The sequence below is a fragment of the Sminthopsis crassicaudata genome, chromosome 2 (genome assembly GCF_048593235.1).
Source record: "Sminthopsis crassicaudata isolate SCR6 chromosome 2, ASM4859323v1, whole genome shotgun sequence".
Classification (NCBI taxonomy): domain Eukaryota; kingdom Metazoa; phylum Chordata; class Mammalia; order Dasyuromorphia; family Dasyuridae; genus Sminthopsis; species Sminthopsis crassicaudata.
In genome coordinates this window covers 537,599,556-537,623,127 of record NC_133618.1, presented here as the reverse complement: position 1 = coordinate 537,623,127, position 23,572 = coordinate 537,599,556, and the positions used below count along the sequence as shown (strand labels likewise).

General features: G+C 37.1%; 1 long non-coding RNA gene across 1 annotated transcript; it reads right to left on the bottom strand.

Annotated features, from left to right (window-relative positions):
• Positions 1-17,141: 17,141 nt before the first annotated feature.
• LOC141553701 (uncharacterized) lies at positions 17,142-22,850 on the bottom strand. Its single transcript, XR_012485592.1, has 3 exons — positions 22,100-22,850; positions 18,520-18,584; positions 17,142-18,417 (listed from the first exon to the last, which is right to left on the bottom strand). It is a non-coding gene; the product is annotated as an uncharacterized LOC141553701 (long non-coding RNA).
• Between the last annotated feature and the right edge of the window lie 722 nt (positions 22,851-23,572).

Here is a 23,572-nt window from a genome sequence, read left to right as displayed (position 1 = left end):
TGGTACCAAGGTTCTTCTGAATGAAGAGGTCAACTCTACTCTGGGGAAAGTGAGCCATCTGCCCTCCTCCTTCCTGCCCCCAGGGGGCTCCCCTGCTCCTCACTGAGGGCTGCAAGCAGGTCAGATAAAAATGGGCATGACTTCTGCAATGTTGTTTTTCCTGGTTTTGCCCTTGGCTGCAAGACCCTGGCCGATTTGGGTAAGGAAAGGGAAAAAAAGTGAAAATTGTACATTTTAAAAGACAGTACCAGGTCACCACTCTAAGGTTAACCTTTGGGAAGCTGGATCTATTTGGAAATAGGCTTCTTCTCTCTTTTTTTTTAATCCAGGAGAAAAGTCAGAAAAGTTTGTTTTGTATTTTAGGGTGAGGGAAAGGGATTAATTAAACGGATCCCTTTGTCAAGTTTGTATTATTTCTTGTTTAGTTGTTCGTTGAGAATTAAATTGTCTTAGTTTCTTTATTATGGTGAATAAAATAGTCTTTTATGACTGAGTATTCAATAACTGCTTTAAGGAAAATTCTCTAAATGGACACTAATGAAATCTAGAAGGCTGATTAACTGAACATCTTCCTCTCCTCCTTGTAAAGTCTCATCCCTCAGTCCTGGAGTGGCAGATCTAATTTTCCTACCTTCTTGGAGCATTTCCTCTCTCCAAAGTAACTTCAATCTCTTCCTTTTCATGGACTCCTCAGATGCCAGGAAACACATTCAGGTTCCCCCAGCTCCATACAGCATTTCCTTAACCATTTTATCCCTACTGAATATTGTCTTTTTTCTCCTCACTTTTACTTGCAGTCCAGCTTCCATCCTCCAAATGGTACTGAAACCGCTCTGTAAAAGAGACCGATGAAAGCAGCTATGGCATATGGAGAGCATTAGAGTTAAATGAATTAAGTTCAAATCCACACTTCTTTACTTTCTACCATCTCTCTCAGGTTCATTTTACCTAATCTGCTAAATGTTACTTTTTCTAATTGGACTATTTCTCTTCAGGGCAGTTAGGTGGCACAGTGGCTAGGGTACTGGTTTTGGTGACCTTAAGTTTGGCGTCAGGCACTTAATAGCTGTGTGACCTTGGGCAAGTCACTTGACCCAGCTTGCCTCAATTTTCTTATCTGTAAAATGAGTTGAAGAAGGAGATGGCAAACCACTCTGATTAGGTAGCTAGATAATTCAATGAATTGAATGCTGGATTGAAACTCAGGAAATAATTGTTGAGTTGTTTGTTATGTCTGATTTTTGGAAACTCCATTTGGAGTCTTCTTGGCAAAGACTCTGGAATGTTTTGCCATTTGAATTCCTACCCCTTCTCTATCACCACCCTCTGCAACTCCTCTTCTCAGTCACAATGCCCTTTCAGAAATCAAATAATACTTGATCTATGTCTCTCTCATGCACCACCATGTATTATTGAGTTATTTTTGCATTCTGCCCTCCTTTTGGATTAGATAAAGATAGGAATTGTAGTTTATTTAAGGTATGTAGCTCAGTGTTCTTCACACAGTTGGTATTAAACAACTGTATGTCAAAGTCTAGCTAAACGATGTTCAAAAAAGAAACAATACCATCTAGCTTGGGTCAATGCTGGAAGTTTAAATCTAGACACAAAGCAGGGCCTTATATATAGGTATCATAGAAGTTGGGCTGGGTAGGGAGCACCTATGTCTCAGGTTCAATTCATTCATATGGTCTTATAGATGGAAGATCACCTGTGTAGTCTCATTGTAGGGGAGACAGATAAATCCTACTGCCCCCAAATCTCTTTTCTAGAAATTCTGCCATTAGCAATTAATTTCTTTGAGTTAACCACTGATCCATTGCTGTGCATCCTCTTTTTAAAGAGTTAATATGAATTTATGCAAAGAGAAATGAGCAGTATCAGGAGAATGTTATACACAGTAACAGCAGTATTGTACCATGTCCAACTGTGAATGACTTAGCTATTTTCAGCAATACAATGATACAAGACAATTCCAAAGGAACTGAAATGAAAAATGGTATCTACCACTAGAAAAACAACTGATATCTGAATGCAGATCAAAGCATACTATTTTTCACTTTATTTTTAATGTGGGTTTTTGTCTGTGTTTTCTTTTATAATATGACTAATATAGAAATATGTTTTGCATGATCGCACATGTATAACTTATATCAAATTGCTTGTCATCTCAGGGAAGGGGGAGGGAGGGAAGTAGGGAGAGAATGTGGTGCTCAAAAAAAAAAGATGGCAAAATTGCTTTTAATGTAATAGGGAAAAATAAAATATTTTTAAAAAAATAAAGTGCCAATGTCTCTTAGATGATAATTCATGGAATCTCTAATATCTCAGTCTAAGTCAACTCATCAATTAACTGTCTTTCTTCACTGATAGGATTGGGGAAGCAGAAGAATCCTGGGAACTTGGAATAGGGCAGAAAAGAGGTTGTGAAGTGGGAGAGAAAAGAAAAGGGCACATCAAAATATTCTTAGAAGCAATTTTTGTGGTAGCAAATAACCAGAAGGAAACTAGGTACTCACTGATTAGGGAATAACTGAAAAAAATAGTGGTACACAAATGTAAAGAAAAGTTATTATAGCAGAAGAAACATTGAGCATGAGGAATTCAAGAGATTGATACAAAACAAAGTGATCAGAACCAGAGGGACAATTTACCCTAGTATGAGCAGTATAAGATAGGAAAGAACAACATGGAAAGACTTCAGAAATTGATGACCTTGGAGGACTATAATAAAGCATACTTTCCTTCTTATTGCAGAGAGGTGGAGGACTATAGATGCAGAATGGGGCATATGTTGTCAGAATTTTTTTTCTTTCTTACTTAATTGTACTTTTTTGCTATAAGGGGGAATACTATTTGGGGTAGGGGCTTGTGATGTTCAGGAGTAATAATAGCAAGGTTAAAATAGAGCATAGATAAACAATAACAACAAAATATTAAAAAGAAAGGGTCATAGAAGTTGGAAGATAGGGTCCAACAAGGACAGTTTATAGAAGCTTCAGTTTTGACCAGAACTAGTGTTTAAAGACTTGGCCCTCAATGCAATTCCTGAGCTAAGTTTTCAAAATACTTTTCAAAGAGCAAAGGAGTGAAGACTGGGCTGTGTTGCTGCTACAAACAGGGAGTGGTGGCTTGGTCTGTCCAAGCAGTTTTCTTCCCTTTCTGCTCTCTAGTGACTTTATTCCCATGCAATTTAGCCAACCAATGATGCTGGCACTTTTCCAGCCTTTCCCAGAACCCTCCTTACAGTTTTGACCTTTCTTTACTGATTGCTTTTTGATGGCGATAGAATCTTTCATTTTTAAATGACTTACAAGGTAAATGTCCCTCGGTTGTTCTGGGACGTCCCATAACAAGACACAAATAACAGGACGTAAGAACTGATAAAGAGCACAGGCTGTAATTAGCCAACAACTGTTTGTTGTTGTTCAAGTTGTACTGAACATTGTGAACTTGCTGCAGACACAGAACAATCAGCCATGTTGGAGATGTGGATCATATTTCTGCCAACAGAGAGAAACATGAGATTGCCTCTTTCCTGAAATTGTCTTTTTAGATTGTCTCTCTATTATGTATTTGTTTGAAGGATGAAATATATCATGTACTATCATCAAGACAACATTACACTGAACAGAATCTGACTTTTATTTGACAATCTTTAAAGCACCTTGAGGGCAGCCACTGTGTCTAATGTTGTTTTAGAAGTGTGTGTGTGAATATTGTGTACTTTGGGTATATGTGTGTATACGTATGTATATGTGTGTATGTGCCCTTCCAGCACAGAGTATAACATCATGTACATCATAAGTGCTCAATAGATAGTAGCTTAGAATTTTTATTGTAGGGATATAGAAGTGATGAGATTTATGCTCCCCATTTTGCACCCCTCCTCAATTTGAGTTGAGCCTTTACATGACATTAGTAGATTAGGATGACATATTTATTGGGCTTGAGCCTGGGTCTAACCTTATTGGGGTAGAAGTATGTCAGGGAAATCCTGGTGCATAGTGATCCTATTCCAAAAGTGAACTTTTTGAGTATGAGGACTACTGCTTCATTTTATTTTTATGTTCCTAGCACTTAGCACTATGCCTTGGACATAAGAGATACTCAATAAATGCATATTGGATTGGATTAGATAGGATCCCAATCCTCATTCCCATCAGCTGAGTAGGCCCCAGCCTCAGCCTCTCAGAAAGACTGTGAGGGAGAGAGATAGAGTAAGGAATCCTGCTTCACCAAAAGAATGTCAGGAGTACCATTAAACAAATGTAATCAAAAGGGTTTTGTTTTTTCTGTACTTAGCAAATATCATTAAAGATGGGCTTTTCCATATATAAAGAAGTGAAAAAGAGGGTGGAACATAAAATCATATGTAACCTCCACTTTAAATATATATAAAATAAATTCAACATGTTAGTTTCAATAATGTATTTGTTTGTACTTCTTCTCTGCACTAAAAAAAATAGTACAATGATCATCTTTGGTTTCTTTTCTTTTATTTCTTTTTGTCATAACTATTACATGCCCTTTCTCCTCCCAAATTCCCTTCCCAAATTAAATTTTTTTCTTATGTAACAATAAGCACAGCCAAATAAAATGGACTCACATATTGCCTAGCCATATCTGAAAATGTGTATCTAAGTATGTCCCTGGAATCCCCAATTTTTCTCAGATGGTGATTAGAAGCCTTCATCATCAGTTCTCTGGAGTAGTGATTGGTTATTGTAGCAATATAGTCCCTAAGTCTTTCAAACTTATTTTTCCATGCTATGTTGTAGTGTATAAATTGTTCTCCTGGTTCTACACATTTTATTTTTTATCTATTCATGTAAGTCTTTCAGGTTGTTAAGAATTCTACCTTTTTTTTATTTCTTACTATACAATATTCTATTACATCTTATTACATAATACCATAATTTGTTTATTAATTCACCTATTAATAGGTACTGCCTTAGTTTATTTGCTGCAACTAAAATGATTTTATTAATTTTATTAATTAAAATTTTATTAATATATAAATCTTTTCCCTCTTTATGCACTCTTATCATGGTATACATCTAGTAATGATATCATTTGTCAAGTAATAGCATTGAAGTAAAAGATATGTAGAGTTCAGTGACTTTTCAGTTTGGGAAATATAATTCCAAATTGCTCTTTAGAATGCTTTGGAACAATTTGTGGATCCACCAACAATATTTCAATGTCTGACTTTCTCCAACATTTCCAACTTACACTATTTCTATCTTTTGTCAACTTTGCCAATGTGATGAGTTTGAGATGAAACTTCAGAGTTGTTTTTATTTGAATTTACTGAATTATTCATGATTTTAGAGTACTTTTTCCATATGGATTTTGATAGTTTTCTTTATGTGAGAAATGCCTATTCATAGCCGTTGACTATTTATCTGTTGCTGAAACAGCAAGACATTCTGAAAGAGAGACAAGAGGTAGCAACTTGTGGATGTTCAAATACTATCATCCCCTTCAAAAGCTGATAGGGACAACCCAGGATCCTGAACCCAAAAATCCCAGGAATAATGACATTAAATAATAACATTAAAGAAAGAGCATTAACATCTGCTTTGCTGTTGTACCCTAAGAACCACCAGATATGAAACTTAAATTTTCCATGTGTTGTCTCCTCCATTAGAATGTGAATTCTTTGAGAGACTGTTCTACTTGTAATTCCAGCATTTAGCACAGTGTTTTGTATATGGTAAATGCCTAATATATACTTTATTCATTCATCTATTAGACAGGCTCTTATTTTTACATATTTGAATTAATGTCATCTATCTTGGACACGAGACTTTTAAATTAATTAATTAATTAATTTTTACAAAAATTTTATGCATAGGTAATTTCCCAGCATTGACAATTACAAAACCTTTTGTTTCAACTTTTCCCCTCCTTCCCCCATCTCTTTCCTCCAGATGGCAGGTTGACCGATACATGTTACATATGTTAAAGTATAAATTAGATACAATATATGTATACATGTCCAAACAGTTATTTTGCTGTACAAAAAGAATCACTTTGAAACAGTGTACAATTAGCCTGTGAAGGAAATAAAAAATGCAGGCAGACAAAAATAAAGGGATTGGGAATTCTATGTAATGGTTCATAGACATCTCCCAGTGTTCTTTTGCTGGGTGTAGCTGGTTCAGTTCATTACTGCTCTATTGGAACTGACTTGGTTCATCTCATTGTTGGAGAGGGCCACGCCCATCAGAATTGATCATCATATACTATCATTGTTGAAGTATATAATGATATCCAGGTCCTGCTCATTTCACTCAGCATCAGTTTATATAAGTCTCTCCAGGCTTTTCTGAAATCATCCTGTTGGTCATTTCTTACAGAACAATAATATTCTGTAATATTAATATACCACAATTTATTCATCCATTCGCTAATTGATGGACATCCACTCAGTTTCCAATTTCTAGCCATACAAAGAGGGCTGCCACAAACATTCTTGCACATACAGGTCCCTTTCCCTTCTTTGAAATCTTTTTGGAATATAAGCCCAGTAGTAACACTGCTGGATCAAAAGGTATGCACAGTTTGATAACTTTTTGAGCATAGTTCCAAATTGCTCTCCAGAATGTCTGAATATATTCACAATTCCACCAACAAGGTATCAGTTTCCCAATTTTCCCACATCCCCTCCAACATTCCACATTATCTTTCCCTGTCATTCTAGCCAATCTGACAGGTGGGACACTAGACTTTTATCAGAGATATTTGCTGCAACTATTTTATTCCAGGATAATTGTTTCCCTTCTTATTTTAATTACTATGATTTTACATGTGCAGAAGATTTTCAATTTTGTCATGAAAATTGTCCATTTATCAGCTTCCTCTTTATCTTTTCTTTGGAAGACCACCAATAGCTATCATCAGCCTTCCCTTCTCTTACTTTGATCAAATGAGTATACCCACCAAAATTCCTTCTATCTCTTCTTTTTTTGGGGAGGCAATAGAGGAAAAGGAAGCCTTCTTCTGACTGCAGCTTGACCTCTAATTTTCTTTCTTCTTTTTATTATAACTTTTTATTGACAAAATATATGCCTGGGTAATTTTTTACAACATTATCCCTTGCACTCACTTCTGTTCTGACTTTTCCATTCCCTCACTCCATCCCCTCCCCTAGATGGCAAGCAGTCTTATACATATTAAATATGTTATAGTATATCCTAGATACAATATATGTGTGCAGAACCGAACAGTTCTCTTGTTGCACAGGAAGAATTGGATTCAGAAGGTAAAAATAACCTGGGAAGAAAAACAAAAATGCAAACAATTTACACTCATTTCTCAGTGTTCCTTCTCTGGGTGTAGTTGATTCTGTCCATCATTTATCAACTGGAAGTGAGTTGGATCTTTTTTATGTTGAAGATATCCACTTCCATCAGAATACATCCTCATACAGTATTGTTGTTGAAGTGGATAATGATCTCCTGGTTCTGCTCTTCTCACTCAGCATCAGTTCATGTAAGTCTCTCCAAGCCTCTCTGTATTCATCCTGCTGGTCATTTCTTACAGAACAATAATATTCCATAACTTCCATATACCACAATTTACCCAGACATTCTCCAATTGAGGGGCATCCATTCATTTTCCAGTTTCTAGACACGACAAAAAGGGCTGCCACAAATATTTTGGCACACACAGGTTTTTTCCCCTTCTTTAGTATTTCTTTGGGATATAAGTCCAGTAGTAGCACTGCTGGGTCAAAGGGTATGCACAGTTTGATAACTTTTTGGGCATAATTCCAGATTGCTCTCCAGAATGGTTGGATTTGTTCACAACTCCATCAACAATGTATCAGTGTCCCGGTTTTCCCACATCCCCTCCAACATTCATCATTATTTTTTCCTGTTATCTTGCCAATCTGACAGGTGTGTAGCGGTATCTCAGAGTTGTCTTAATTTGCATTTCTCTGATCAAGAGTGATTTGGAACACTTTCATATGAGTGGAAATAGTTTCAATTTCATCATCTGAAAATTGTTCATATCCTTTGATCATTTATCAATTGAAGAATGGCTTGATTTCTTATAAATTAGAGTCAATTCTCTATATATTTTGGAAATGAGGCTTTTATCAGAACCTTTAACTGTAAAAATGTTTTTCCAGTTTGTTGCTTGCCTTCTAATTTTGTTTGCATTAGTTATGTTTGTTCAAAGGCTTTTTAATTTGATGTAATCAACAATTTCTATTTTGTGATCAATAATGATCTCTAGTTCTTCTTTGGTCACAAATACCTTCCTCTTCCACAAGTCTGACCCTCTCTCTTTTTTTTAAAAAAATTAGTTTTTAATAATTTTTTCTTTTAAAATTTTGAGTTCCAAACTTTTTCCCTTCCTTCCATCCCTTTCCCATCCACTGAGAAGGTGAGCAATATGCTATTAATTGTGCATGTGAAATCATGCAAAAATTTCTGTATTCTCAAAAAGAAAACAAAAAATAAAATTATGCTTCTTTTTGCATTCAAGTTCATCATTTCTGTCTTTGGAGGTGGATAGCATTTTTTAAAAATTGTGAATCTTTTGGAAATGTCTTGGATCATTGTATGTATCACTGTAGCCAAGTCTTTCACAATTGATCATCATTACAACATTGCAGTTACTGTGCACATCATCTCCTAATTATTCTCACTTCACTTTGCATCACTTCAAATAGATCTTCCCATGTTTTTTTCCTGGAATCACTCCCTCTCCTTGTCGTTTTCCACAATACAATAGTATTCCATCACAATTATATGCCACAATTTATTTGGTCACTTCTCAGATGATGAGCATCCCCCTTGATCTCCAATTCTCTAATACCACAAAAAAGAGCTGCTACAAGTATTTTTGTATATATAGGTTATTTTTCTTTTTCTTTAATAGTAATAGTACTAATAGCAATATCATTAGTAGTGATATTGCTGGATCAGAGGGTATGCATGGTTTTATAGCCCTTTGAGCATAATTTCAAGTTGTTCTCCAGAATGAGTGAATCACTCTACTAACAATGCATTAATGCCTTAATTTTCCCAAATCCCCTCCAGCATTTATCATTTCTGATATATATGAGATAGTACTCCAGAATTATTTTAATTGACCTTTCTCTAGTCATTAGTGATTTAGTACATTTTAATATAAATAAGATAGCTTTGATTTCTTTTTCTGATAATTGTTCACATCCTTTGACCAATTATTAATTGGGGAATAACGCATTCATCTAAATTTGAAGCAGTTCTATAAGTATTTGAGAAATGAGGACTTTATCAGAGGAACTTGCTATAATTTTTTTGATGTTATTTCATTGTTTATGATACTTTTTAACAAAATGAAGTTCCCTGATTATCTCTCTTAATTAGATCTATTCTTGCTTTTTACTTGTCTGAGAGCATGATTGCTATCTCTACCTTTTTTACTTCAGCTGAAGTATATTAGATTTCACTTCAACCATTTATTTTAACTCTGTGTGTATTTTTCTATTTCAAATGTGTTTCTTCTCTTATAAACAACATATTCTTGGATTCTTGTTTCTAATCCATTTTCCTATCTACTTCTGTTTAAGGATGAATTCATTTTCACAGTTATAATTACTGTGTATTTTTCTATCCCATTATCTTCTGTTTCTTCCTCTCCCTCTCCTTCTCCTTCTCCCTTTCCCTCTCCCTCTTCCTCTCCCTCTTCTTCTCTCCCCTCTATCTCCCTCTCACTTCCTCCTTCCTCTCCCTCTCCCTCTCCCTGTTTCTCTCCCTCTCTCTTTCCCTCTCCTCTCCCTCCTCCTTCTTTTCCCTTCCCCTTCTCCTCCTTTCCCCCTTCCTTATCACCCTCCCCCTTTCCTCCCTCCTTCTCCCTCCCCCTCTCTCTTTCTCTCCCTTCCTCCCTCCCTTCTTTCGTCCTTCCCCCCTCACTCCTTCATCCCTCTTTGAAAATCTATTTCATTTTTAACCTCTACCTCCCTTAATCTATCCTCCCCTTTATCATCCCCTTTACTTTTTCTTATCCTCTTCCTTTCCTATTCCCCTATTAGGTAAATTAAATTTCTATAAATATAATATCATATAAAATTCCCCCTTTTGAGCCAATTCTGATGAGAATGATCACTTCCCCCTTCATTGTAAAAGCTCTTCCTTATGCACCTTTTATGTGAGAAAAATTTCCCCATTCTACCTCTCCCTTTCCCTCTTTCTCAGTGAATCCCTCCTTCTTACTCCTTCAATTTTTTTCCTGGAGATCATTCTAGCATAATTGACTCACACCAATGCCCTCTGTCTATCCTTTCCATCTTCCTATATAATAATATAAGCAGTTTAACTTTATTGAGCCCTTTATGATTAATCTTTCATGTTTACTTTTTTATGCTTCTCATCAGTCTTGTGTTTAAATGTCAAATTTTCTATTCAGCTCTGGTCTTTTCATTGTGGTGGTACAGCTGGCCCTGAGATTGCACCCTGGGCTCCTACTCTGGGTCCACAGATCTTTTTTGCTAACTTTCCAGGTTTTCTTCGGTGTCTCTGGGCTGAGAGGTCTGGAAGTCATCATTATTACCATTGATTCAAAGGTTGGGCAGGGGCCAGGAGCTGGATCTGGGACTAGGGCTGGGTCCCAGGCTGTGCAGGTGCAGCCTGTATTGGGACTACCATCCTAGTGTCACAAACCTTTTCTACTGACCTTCTAAGTTGCCTACAACTGGAAAATATTCTACTCTGCCTTTTTGCTATTTTAAATCATCAGTATTCTGATGATTTAAAAATTGTTTAGAGTCATTATTTAAAGGAATTTGGAGTGGTTTATGGAAGAAGTTGGGTGAGTTCCTACCTTTAATCCTCCATCTTGGCTCCACCCTGTTAATCATCACTCTCTTTTCTTTCCCAATTTTATCTCTTCTTTAATGCTTCTAGGAATTCTTGTTGGGCATAGGTTCAATTAGCAAGTTCAATTTCATAGACAATCCTTTTGTCTTTGTCTTTTATATTTCAATGTTCACATTTGTTTATGATTAAGTTCATAATAAAAAATAAAATTTTAAAAATGTTTTAAAGCCATCCTTTTTGAATCCATTCAAATTCATATTGTCTGATCTAGACAAGGTCTTCATGGCAAAGATTTCAAAAAGTAAAAATGGTCCATGTTGGAGATGTTACAGAAAGATAGGCACATGAATATACTGCCTAGAGAGATATGAATATTCCAATCATTCTGAAAAGTGACTTGGAATCACAATTTTGGAAGGGGGAACTAACCAATGAGCGTTTAGTCCTGGGAATACACATTGTAGGCAATGCCTGTTGCCAACCCTCATAGATGCTTGGAAAGCCTGCTTCCAGGCATTTATAATGGGGGCTCTGCCCTCTACTTCAGAAGATATGTAGGTATCCTATGACTCTTTCCTGTTTACTTAATACATTTCTGAAGAAGAAAAGCTTTTGATTGGCTTCTAAGCCAAAATAGAGTGTGCATTCATTTGAGTACATAGACATGTTTACTAGATGTTTGTTGAATTGTTTCTGTTGAATCCAACCCACATTTTCTCATCCAAGTCCCCCCTGAACATCACGGGCACACACAGAATAGCCCATAGGGGCTCAGTTCCAATCTGTGAACACTTAGAAGCAAACTAAAAACCTGAGACCTGAGCCTATGACCTTGAATTCATTTCCAAAGTGTTCTAATCAACTTAACTGATGGGTTATGGCATTCCTTCTTCCCATTTCCAAATAGTACTCCAAAATCTAGTGTACTTTGTACTCCGATCTTATTCATTCCTTTAACAAACATTTATTAAATACCTACTCTATGCCAAGTGCTATATTAGGCACAGGAAATATAAAGACAAAAAAAGTCTTAACTCTTCAGGAGTTTATGTCCTACTTGTCATTTAAGGGTTCATAGATCATAAGGAACAGTCCACTTTTAGGTACATGGGAGTCTCTGGAATCATTTGGGTAGCCAAGCATAAATATGGTGTCACAACCTACTCACAATCCAACTTTACTTTTCTAAGAGGAAAAGAAAAGTGAAAAATGACCTATTGTCATGAAAATTTTTTACAATCTAATTTTTAAAAACTTTTAAAAACAGTTAATCTGTATTGGATCTCTCTTTGTCTCTGTGATTCTCAGTTTTTGTCTCTCTTTCTCTGTCACCTTTCCTTCTTCTCTCTTCCATTTCTCTCTTTTTTGCTGTCTTCCTCCTTCCATCACTTTCTCTATCTTTGTGACTCTGTCTGTTTTGCCTCTCTCTGTTTTTCTTTCTTCTCCTTCCCTTCTCTATTTCTTTTCCCCTTCATTCCCCAACTCCCTCAGAAGTGAGAGGATCACATTCTCTCCAGCATCACCACCATCATTTTGTAATCACATCTAGCAGTTGGGACCATAACCAAATGCATAGCATTCTTCCATTGTCCAAAAACTTCTTTGTTTGATCTTTCCCTAGAGATGCAGGTCATGAGGAAGAAAAGGGGGATGGGAGAAAGGTAGTCAGGGGTGGCCAACAACACAGGGAGTATATGAGCACATTTCCTTTGATTTCTCTTTTAAAATGTGGCTGAAAATAAAATGTTGGATTTCAAAGCCTCAGTGGGTCTGCTTGCCTTCCAGGAAAATACATTATAGACAACGACTTGGGGAATGTCAGAGCTGGAGGGGACCATAGATAGTGTCTAATCCAACTCTAAAATATGACAGATGAATAAACCATGGCCTAGAGAATCAGTCAGTCAACCAACAAGCATTCATTAAGCATTAACTTAGTGCAAGGCACCAGGTTAAGTTCTGGGATACAAAGAGAGGCATAAACAGCTCCTATTCATGAGGAGTTCACATTTTAAGGGACAGACGACATGTAACTGGCTGCATATAAGATCTCTAGGAGTGGACAGAAGGTGATCTCAGAGAAGAAGGCACTGGCAAGGGGAAGGAGGGGAAAAGGCTTTTGTAAAAGGTGGAAGCTAGGGAAATTAAGATAGAGAAAGCATTCTAGGCTTAGTGGACAGCTGTTGCAAAGGTATAGAAATTGAGAATTGATGTGGCGTAATGGACAGTTGACCTCAAAGTCAGGAATTCCTGGGTTCAAGGCCTGCTTCTGAAAACTGTGATTCTGGACAAGTTACTTCATTGCTCAATGCTTAGACAACTCTCTAAGACAATAATAACTTACAGAATATGAGCTCATCTATGTTGATAGAGCAAGTTTCCTTACTGAGTGTTTCCAATACCATTAAAATAATAGATATAGCCCCCAAAAAGCAGTTGAGACACAACATAGCAAAGTGAATGAAACACCAAATATATAGTCAGGAAGTCTTGGGTTTGACTCCTTCTTCAGATGGTGATCAGCTGCAAGACTCTGGTCAAGTCAATACCCTTTTTATGATTCAGTTTCCTGGTCTGTTAAATTCTAGGATCAGACTTGATGAATTCTAGGGTCTATGCTTTATTGAAATGGAGCAGACTAATTATGTGGGATGAATAGAAGAGAGAGATGGAGGAATGGGAAGTGTTGGGGTGGGGGAGTCAAAAATAACTGTGAAATTTTGGGCCTGGGTGACTAGGAGCACAGTGGTACTTTCAAAAATAAAAGGGAAATTTGGAAGGAGAGTTTAATGGAAAAAAACGAAGATCCAGCAAAAGAGATTGAGACTGTGTAGTTAGAGAGATAAGAGAAGAACGAGGATAGTAGAGTGTCATGAAGAGACAATCCAAGAGGATTAGCAGATGAAGAGAAGAATGAAGAGGGACAGCAGTGGACAGAGCACCAGCCCTGGAGTCAGGGGAACCAGAGTTCAAATCCTGGGCAAGTCACTTAACTCCAATTGTATCCCCCCCCCAAAAAAGGATGAGAAATAAGAAGAGGCAATTATGAGATTACTGATAACTTTGGGGAGGGTACTTTCAGTGACAAGGAAGTTGGAAGTCAGATTACAGATGGCTTATAAGAGAAGAAATGGATATACTTAAATTCAGTTGAGTTAGGATTTAGATGTAGGGTAGGGGACCACAAGTGGATGCACAGCATGCTGTTTTCCTGATTCTGCTAACTTCATTTAAATTGGTTCAAATAGGCAAAGTCATTACTTTAAACACATTAAGTAAATTATAACATACAAAAATAAAGTAGAAGGATTAATCATGGATAATATATATAATAATAGCCAGAATCCAAATAGTGCTTTAGTGTTCAGAAAGTGCTCTAAAAATATTATTTCATTTGATTCTTACAACTCCCTGGAACCCAGTTTACAAATGAGGAAAAATAGCCCAGAGGAATTAAATAACTTGCCTAAGCTCACATAGCTAACAAATGTCTGGGATAGGATTTGAACTCAGAGCTGGATTTCCAAACCAAAATAGCCTCTATAACATACACATCTTTCTTCTCCCTACTCCCAGAGAAGAAACTCCTTTTAGGTTGGATTCTCTAACTCTTCTCATCAGTTTTTCTGTCATAACACAAGAATGGTACAAGTTCCATATCTTATTATAAGCTTTCTATCTTTCCATGATAGGAAAGGGGAATAAAGGCAATTAAGTCATGACTGGATTAGGAAACACTGTGATTTTTATGTTTCCAGCTGCATGGGCAAACAAGAATCCTGGATTGTTTCTTCAGGCTTTTGGGAATTACATGTTGAGGTGAGCTCATGTCCCTGACTATTCTTGAAATGCTCCAGAGCCTAAAACTGGTACTGTATCTAACTACCTGACTGTCACAAATCTAACGAGGACATCAGCAAGAGGACAGATATACCTCCATTGCCTTTATGGCTTTAAGTCTTTGTCTTTGCAAAGCTGGGCTCGAATGGATGAGCCCTTTATCTTTCTTTATCCCCATCTTCATGCCATGTTACCAAGACTCCAGTCACCCTTGTCTTCTTATGGGAACCATACACTTTGCCCCTGGAAAGCTGGGCTCTAAGAAGTGAATTTCTGCTCTATCTTGTCTTGAACCAGGTTCTGCTCTCTACTTCCTGGTCATCATTCTTGCCACTCTCATATACTCCACTGGAAAGTGGAGCTTTCCAAGTCCACTTTTAATGTTGTCTTACCTATTAGAAGTAAGTTCTTCTTTACATTTGTATCCTTAACACTTAACACAGTGCCTTTTATATTGGAAGAGTTTCATAAACTTTCTATTGGAATTTATGCAACTATTGTTGCCTAGCCCTTATTTAACTACTGGTTACAATAACACTTCACAAGTTGTGGGGGAGGGATGGGGATGAGGGAAGAAAGTGGTGGAATAGTCATTTACCTGACAATGATTAACTAGGATACAGTCTAGAACACTGAAAGAAAGAAAAGGGCATCTGAGCTGCCAAAATAAATGACATTAAGTTCATGGATTAAAGCTTAGATACTTTACTCAGAGGAGAGCCTCTAGCTTTGTACTTGTTAACTCATATTTTACATGATTCGAACTTGCTCAATGGCCAAGTTCTCAGCAGTCAGAGAGAAAATGGGAAATTAGAAAGAAAGTTGATATTCTCATATGGTTCTAAGATGCAAGCATTCTGACTAAAGGAAGGAATGAAAAGGGGCAGCCTGGCAGTGAAGGAAGAGATCAAAGTGTATGTAAAACAAATAGAAGATTTCAAATAGCACAGCATTCTGAGGTTATTTAAAATAGAAATAAGAAGTCTTACATGCCTAACTAGCCTTCAAGACTGTGAGTATTTTATGGCATTATGCAATCATAGGGCAGCTGGGTAGTATAGTTGATAGAGCACCAGGGTTGGAGTCAGGAATATTTGAATTAAAATCTGGCCTCAGATACTTATTAGCTGTGTGATCCTGGACAAATCACCTAATCCCATTTACCTCATATCCTCATCTTAAAACTTAGCTGAAGAAGTAAATGGCAAATCATTATAATATCTTTGCAAGAAAACCTCACGGACTTGTCTATGGAGTCACAAAAAGTCAGACACGACTGAAGGACATAACAATAATCATGGTTTGTCATGCAGAAAAAAGGTAGGGGATCACCTTAGAAACATTCCCATCCAAAGTGACTAAAAGTAGATGTAATGGGTCTGTATCTGTCTTTTCTTAAAGATTACAACTCCTAGAAGATTGGGAGTGGGGTGGGGAAAGGGTTCTTAATGTGACTTAAGGGCCTATAGCAAGGTACACATGGATGTAAAAGGGTGAAAAGTCATTAAGCATTGCACCCAAAGATTTAATAAAGCTATTAATGTCCCTAAAGGAAACAGATCAGGAAAGAAGTTCCTTTGCTCTTGAAATCAGTATGAAAACGTTGGTTTATGAAGGCACACCAAGGAGTTATGAAAACCTGGACTCATCATAGCCAGTGAATCCAGGATCTTGGGATTTTTTTTTTTTTTTTAAATTTTAGCATTTGACCTACAGAGCCTGGAATGTGCTTTGGAATTAGCCAACGATGAGGTATACTTTTCATCTGAGGCCCTATTTTCCATTTTCTCTTTCTTTTATTCTGGGGTTGGCTCAAGTTTTTATATTGCCTCACAGGTGTGGGGAGCAGTCACTCAGCAGTACTTGTAAAGAATGAAATGGATTTAATAAAATAAGATCCCTTCCCAAGCTCCTGTGGATTCCAAAATTCTTGTTCAAAGGCCTGAATCAGTGTGTTTAGTTGATCAGATTGAATCCAAGGTCATATAATTACACACACACACACACACACACACACACACACACACACACACACACTCCTTCTTCACCTATCCTAATCCAAGGGTCCTTTCAAATCATGACTCAAATTCTTTTTCTTCCAACAAGTCTTCTCAAATTACTAGAGCCAACATTGTGTAACACTCCAAAGTCTTAGTTGTTCTTTAATCATTTCCTGTCTCTTCGGCTTGTCTACTGAATAAGGTTATAAATTCATTGAAGGCAGGAATGTGGAATCAAAGGATTAAAAAAATGTTTAGAGCTTGAAAGCCCTTAGGAAATCTTGATTTGTTGAGGGCTGTTCCTTAGAGCCCAACTTCTTAAACTTGGTTTGCAACCTCACATGGGGGTCTTGTAATTGAATGTGGGGGTCACAAAATTAGGATTTATTATTGGTAAATATTTGATTTGTATACCTATATATCTGGCGTTACATAAAAATTTCTTGGACAAAAAGTGACTGGTGGAAAAAGTTTCAGGAGCTATAAAGTTTAACACTTTCATTATACAGATGAAGAAATGGAAACCTAGAGAACTTTTAAGTGACTTGACTTGTGTCAATTATTTGACACAATTTGACACAATTTGAATCCAGATCTTCTGAATTCCAAGACCAGTTTTTTAATCACTCCACCACTTTGGGTCCTACTTGCAGTTTTTTTTCTTTCTTTAATTTTAAGGTTGCTTCAGGTTTTTATATTGCCTCACAGATGTGGGGAGTCACTCAGCAATACTTGTAAAAAATGAAATGGATTTAATAATAGAAATTTAGAGGGGAAAAAAAAGTATTTTCTGCTTTACAGAGCCAAGAAGTCTTAGAATGTTAGTATAGCAGAAATTAAATTGGAGTATAGAGCTCTTAGATAGTATGGTGGATAGATCTCTGGGTTTGGGGTCAAGAAGACATCCTCCTGAGTTCAAATCTGGCCTCAGATACTTCCTAGCTGTGTGACCCTGGGGAAGTCCTGTAATCCTTCTTGCCTCACTTTCCCAATCTGTCAAATAGCTGGGAAAAGAAATGGCAAACATCTCCAGTATCCTTTGCCAAGAAAACCCCAAAATGAGGTCACAGAGAGTTGGACATGACTAAAATGACTCAACAACAGAAAATGGAATGCTGAATCTTTGTACTGGCCACTTTTAGGGATTCTAGGGATTTGTGTGATTCAACATTAAAGACCCTCATGCTTTGAGATAATAAAGCAATGTAAACATATCTGATCTATATTGTTCATTGAGTAAATCTCTGTTTTCCCCTTTCAGGAGATCTTAGGCATGAGCCAAACTCTAAGCTTTAAGCAGTTTTCTTTGAGGGTCTGGAATAGGGATGTAAAGACCCAAAGAGCTAGAAATAAGAGCCTGATCCACCTTATAAGAGGTCAGACTCCCAGGATAGAACTTGAGGGGGAGGGAAGAAGGCAGGACAGAACCTCATAGATAATGAAAGAATACCCTAACCCCCTTTGCCCCCACTGTGGAATATTATTACCTTCAAATCACAGAATTTCTAAGTTAGAAAGGATTTAGGAGTTTCAATTGCCAAAATTCCCTCCCAGTGTGGAAAAGTCCTCTCCATTTTCTCAGATAGATGATGAGCCAGCCTTTGATTGACCCTTTCCAGGGAGGGAGGTCTCAATCATTTTCAAGGCGGTACATTCCATTGTTGAGCAGTTCTAAGTGTGTGAAAGTTTTTCCATATGTTCAGCTAATAACGATCTCTTTATAACTTCTTCCGGCATGCTGTTGCTGATCTTGCTCTCTGGAGCAACAGAAAAAAAAACAGAAAAGGGAGATCTATTCCAGACACAAAGTAGACTGAAAAATGGACTTGGAACCAGGAACATCTGAGTCCATATCTTACCTTAGACACCTACTAGCTGTGTGATCCTGGCCAAGGCATTCACTGCTCTCATCCAGTTTTCTCATCTATAAAATGGGAGTAATAATAACTACTCCTTCACAGGGTTGTGAGAACCAAAAAAAATAACATAGAGAAAACATTTTGCAAATCTCACAATACACTAGCTATTATTATTATTATTATTATTATTATTATTATTATTATTATTATTGCTATTATTATTACTAATCATTACACCAAAGAAGTGGTAAGACTGAGAGTAGGTAGAACATTCTTTTCCTTACACAAATCCATCTTTGTTTCCCACACTGAAGATGGGATTTGAGACTGGATGGAGTTTGAGGGACAAGTCTGATTTTCTTATGCCGATTCCTTTTCCTTTCCTTTTTTTTAAACTATACTTGACAGGATAGAGTCATAGGAAATTTGTTACAGCTACCATGTGACTTGGTGAACAGGCAATGGGTTCACTAGGGGTGGTTAAGGGAAGAATTTTCCCATTAGCACCTTAACAGCTGCTAATGCAGGTGCTCTGGTGAAGGTTAGATTAAAACTGCCCATTCTAGGCCCAAAGGGAGAGACTCAGAACTTGCACATCCCTCAGGAAGTTGGTGGTGGTGGTGGTGGGGGGTGTTTGCCTTTGTTGAAGGCAAGCCCTGCTACTTTGTGGAGAGTGGAATGGAACAGGTCTTCCCTCCCTCTCACTGTTGATCTCTCACTCTTTAAAGTCATCCTGCTGCTCTCCAGCTGGCCAGGGCCCCATTTTGGAGACCACTGGCCTAGCAGAGAGAGAGCAGACTTTGTAGTCCGGTGACCTGGCCTTGAATCTCTGTCCTTCAGCCACTGAGCACTATGGTCATTTAAACTCTGGGCTTCAATTTCTTGTAAAAAATGAAGGGCTTAGATTAGATGCTATCCAAAGTCCCCCAGCTCTTAATCCCCATGATCCTATAATCTATTTAGTCTTTCTGTGTGAAACAGACCCCACTCTGATGGTTTTATTATCAGGTTCTTTGGTCATTCTGTGACCTTTGGGAAAGGGAAGTGGTCTGTACTGTCACTGACAGTAGATACCCAAAAGTATAGCCTCTCAGAAGGCAAACACAGCATGTTAAACGTCTGTCTTCCTCCCAGTATTATCAAACATTTTAGAAGGCACTTAAAAAATTTACCAACAGTAACCATTAACGAAAAAACAAATGTTTTACCTTTCTCTGTATTCCCAGCACTTAGTACAGTGCCTAACACACAGTAGGCTCTAAATACAAGCTCAGTGATGATGAAATACCCAGATAAATGAAATAAAATTTAAAATGAGCTCATATTCAAAGCTAAGATTCCAAATCATTTACAATTTTTGTTTTATTAATTTAGTTTTATAATACAATTATTCATTTACTTTTATTTACATATTAATTTGAATAAAATAGTAAAAAGGCTAGTTTGGGATTTATGTGCCTCACCTTTGTTTATTTGTTTTTCAGTTTTGTGCTTGCCATAATTATTTTTTTTAAATAATCAGTTTCAGGTAAAGTATTGTCCTGTTTTTTTCATTTCAACCTATTGTCCCATCTTTCCACATACCCTTATATTTTTCACATTTGTCTTTTCTGATGGTGCAATAACATTTCATTATTCTGATATCACATTATATTATTACAGAAGCAGCTTGACTTAGAGTCAGAAAATCAAAATCACTGCTTCTTTGCATAGTCATCCTCTCTCAATAGTTGGATGTATAGGATGCTTCCATATTTTTTGCTCTTACAAATAAAATGGCTATAAATATTTTTGGACAAGTGGGTCCAATTGCTCCTAATATACTCTTTAGAAGTGGGATCACTGAGTCAAACAAACAGCATGCATCATCAATTAGGCTGGCACTTATTAAACATCTATTATTTGGGTTATATTAGGTGGTAGACAAGCAAAGACAAAATGTAAAAGCAACCTTTTCTCCCATGAAGCTTGTATCCTACTAGGGCAGACAACATGTATCTAGATAAATAAACATGAGAAATTTTGAAAAGAGTGAGATCACAGAAAAGACTACCTGTATGTAGCAAGGAGTACCTGAACTGAGCATGGAAGGAAGCTTAGAATTCTAGGGCTCAGATACACTACACACATGGGACCTTTGCCAACGCAGAAGTGGGAGATGGCTTGATGAGCTAGCAGAATAACAAGATCAATATAATTAAGAGAGTAATATCAAATAAATTTAGAAAAATAGGCAGAATTAGGCAGGTAAGTGGTACAGTAGATTGAGTACCAGCTCTGGAATCAGGAGGACCTGAGTTCAAATGCAGCTTTGGACACTTAATAACTGTACGACCCTAGACAAGACACTTAATCCTGACTGGCTCTAAAACATAACAAATAAGAAATGAAAGAAGTGAAAGAAAGAAAAGCAGGCTGGAATTGTATTGTGGAAGTCTTTACCAGCCTGAAAAGTTCATGTTTTGGTTGAAGGAGCTCTCAATCTGGGCTCTCTGAATTTGCGTATTTAATATTTTGATAATTACGTTTCAACATAATTGACTTCTTTTGTAATCTTATGCATTTTATTATATGCATTGAAAAAACATTCTGAAAAGTGGCCCACTTGTATACCAATCAAATTTTTTTCATAACAACAACAAAAAAAATTAAGAACACTTGTTGTAGAGACAATAGGAAAAAAATAAAGATTTAATTTTGTAATATACTACATTTGCAAGAGTATAAATGTTTAACAAGCAACTGGGAGGAGGCCCTGGGAATTACTCTACACTGTTTGGGAGGAGGAACTAAAGCTTAAGTGGCAAGATCACATAGCTAGTAAATATTTGAGGCTATATTTGAACTCAGGTTCTCTAGACTTCAGACCTGGTACTTTATCCACTGTACCACCAAGCTATCCCCACTTTAAAGCTTAATCTGCATTTTTAATATTTTCTTAATTACTTTCTTATTTATAAACAACTAATAAAACAATAAATCAAGCTCTGATATGTAATGTTTGTCAATGTCCAATAGATAAATGCTCCAACTGAAAATTTAACAATAAGCCTTCTTGTATGAACTAATTCCAACCACTCTTACATATTTTAATCCTTTAGAAAAGGGGTTCCTGAACTTTTGTCTGAATTTTATAGCCAGTTAAAAGTCATTTGATTGACATTATATATGTAAGACATATAAAAGGGCTCTGAGAAATCATTGTTTATTCTTGTTGCATTTTGCAACTGAGACCCAAAGAGAAGTTACTTACCCAAAGTCACACAGCTAATGAGTTAATGAGCTGGTCAAATTTAGCCTCAGATACTCACAAGCTGTGTGACCCTGAATAAGTTCCTGAGCCCCCCTCGCCTCAGTTTCCTCATCAGTAAAATGAGCTGGAGAAAGAAATGGCAAATCACTCCAATATTTCTGCCCCCAAACCCCAAATTGTAACACAAAGCGCTGGACACAACTGAATACCAAGTCTTCAGCCCTCCACTCCAGGACTGCTCTCATCAAACCACTATAATGGATAACACTACCTGGCTTCTTCATTTAATCCTATACTTTTTTTTTTTTTGAAACTCTCATCACTTACCCTGATTCTCAGCATAGTCATAAAGAATAGATTATAAGAAGTTCTTTATCAAAAGGTAACTTTTCTTCTTTCCTCTTCTCCCTTCTCAAGCACACTGAAGAAGCCTTTTCCTACTCTTTGATGCTAGCCAGGTTATTTTCCCTTCTTCTCTGCCAGAGGCAGCTGATGATCACTGATCTTGGAGTAACAAACACTGGTTCAGATGTGACCTCAGATACTTAATGACTAGGCAAATCACTTAAACTCTCTGGGCATCAGTTTTCTTAACTATAAAATGGGATTAATAACAGCACTTATCCCAAATTGTTATGGTAAGGCTCAAAGGGGATGATATTTTTAAAAGGTGCTTAGCACAGTGCCTGGCACTTAGTAGGTGTTGAAGAAATGCTTCTTCCCTTCTCCAGCCTCAATCCAGCTGGCTGCCTCTGATAACACAGTTCTAGAGCAGATTTAAAACAACAAAAAGTCCTCCCTTCTTTATCTTCTCTCTGAAGTACAAACAAGCAAGGAGGCTGGATGCAAAAATTCTTCTCCCCATTTTTCTGCCAGCCTGGCTTCTCAAATGATTTGTTTAGGGAGACCTTTTGATTCCTGTACATGTCAAAGATTTGCTCCCAGCCTCCTATAACACTCTGTTCTTTAGGATTTCAAGGACTAAAAAGCCTGTGTTCCAACAAAGCAAACACACCCAACAGGCAAAGCAGGCAAGCTTATTTCTTGGCACATTCTCTATGGAGTTCATGGCCCTCTCCTCCGCCTTCACATTGCATGCAGGTGACATCTGGTTAGAATGAACAGCAAGGGCAGCCTTGACCAGTGCATTATAGGAAATAAGTATTTAGAACAGCAAGCTGTAGAGGTGCTACTAAGAGGAAGCAGCCAAAGGAGGAGGAAACATAACAAGAGAGTTACACCATTGTGGCTTGGGGAAAGTGTCAGATTTGGGAGTGAGAAGAAATTGAGAGTTCTGGATTCAAATCCTGTTTAGTCTATTTATTGTGTGAATCATTTGACTTCTCCAAGACTAAGTTTCTTCATCCACAAGAGAAAATTGGACTTAGTGGTCCTTAAGCTCCTTTCCAGCTCTAAATCTATGGTTGTATTGAACTTCTCATGGGGCAAATAGTTGGCCCAGTGGATAAAGCATCAGCAGGAGGATCTGAGTTGAAATTAAGCCTCAGACACTTACTAGCTGTGTGACTCTGTGGGACCTCTTGCTCTGAACAAGTCCCTTAACCCAGTTTGCCTCAATTCTTCATCTATAAAATGATTTGGAGAAGGAAATGGCAAGCTATTCCTGTATCTTTGCCAAGAACCCCAAATGGGGTTTGACAAGAAGAGTCAAATATGACTAAAATAAATTCAACAAGAGCAAGAACATATAACTTTTTGCTTGGTTACAGAAATAGGAGAAGCTTCCATAAGAAAAAAGAGAAGAGGCAGAAGTTTTTTGTTTTTTTTTAAACAGGGTGA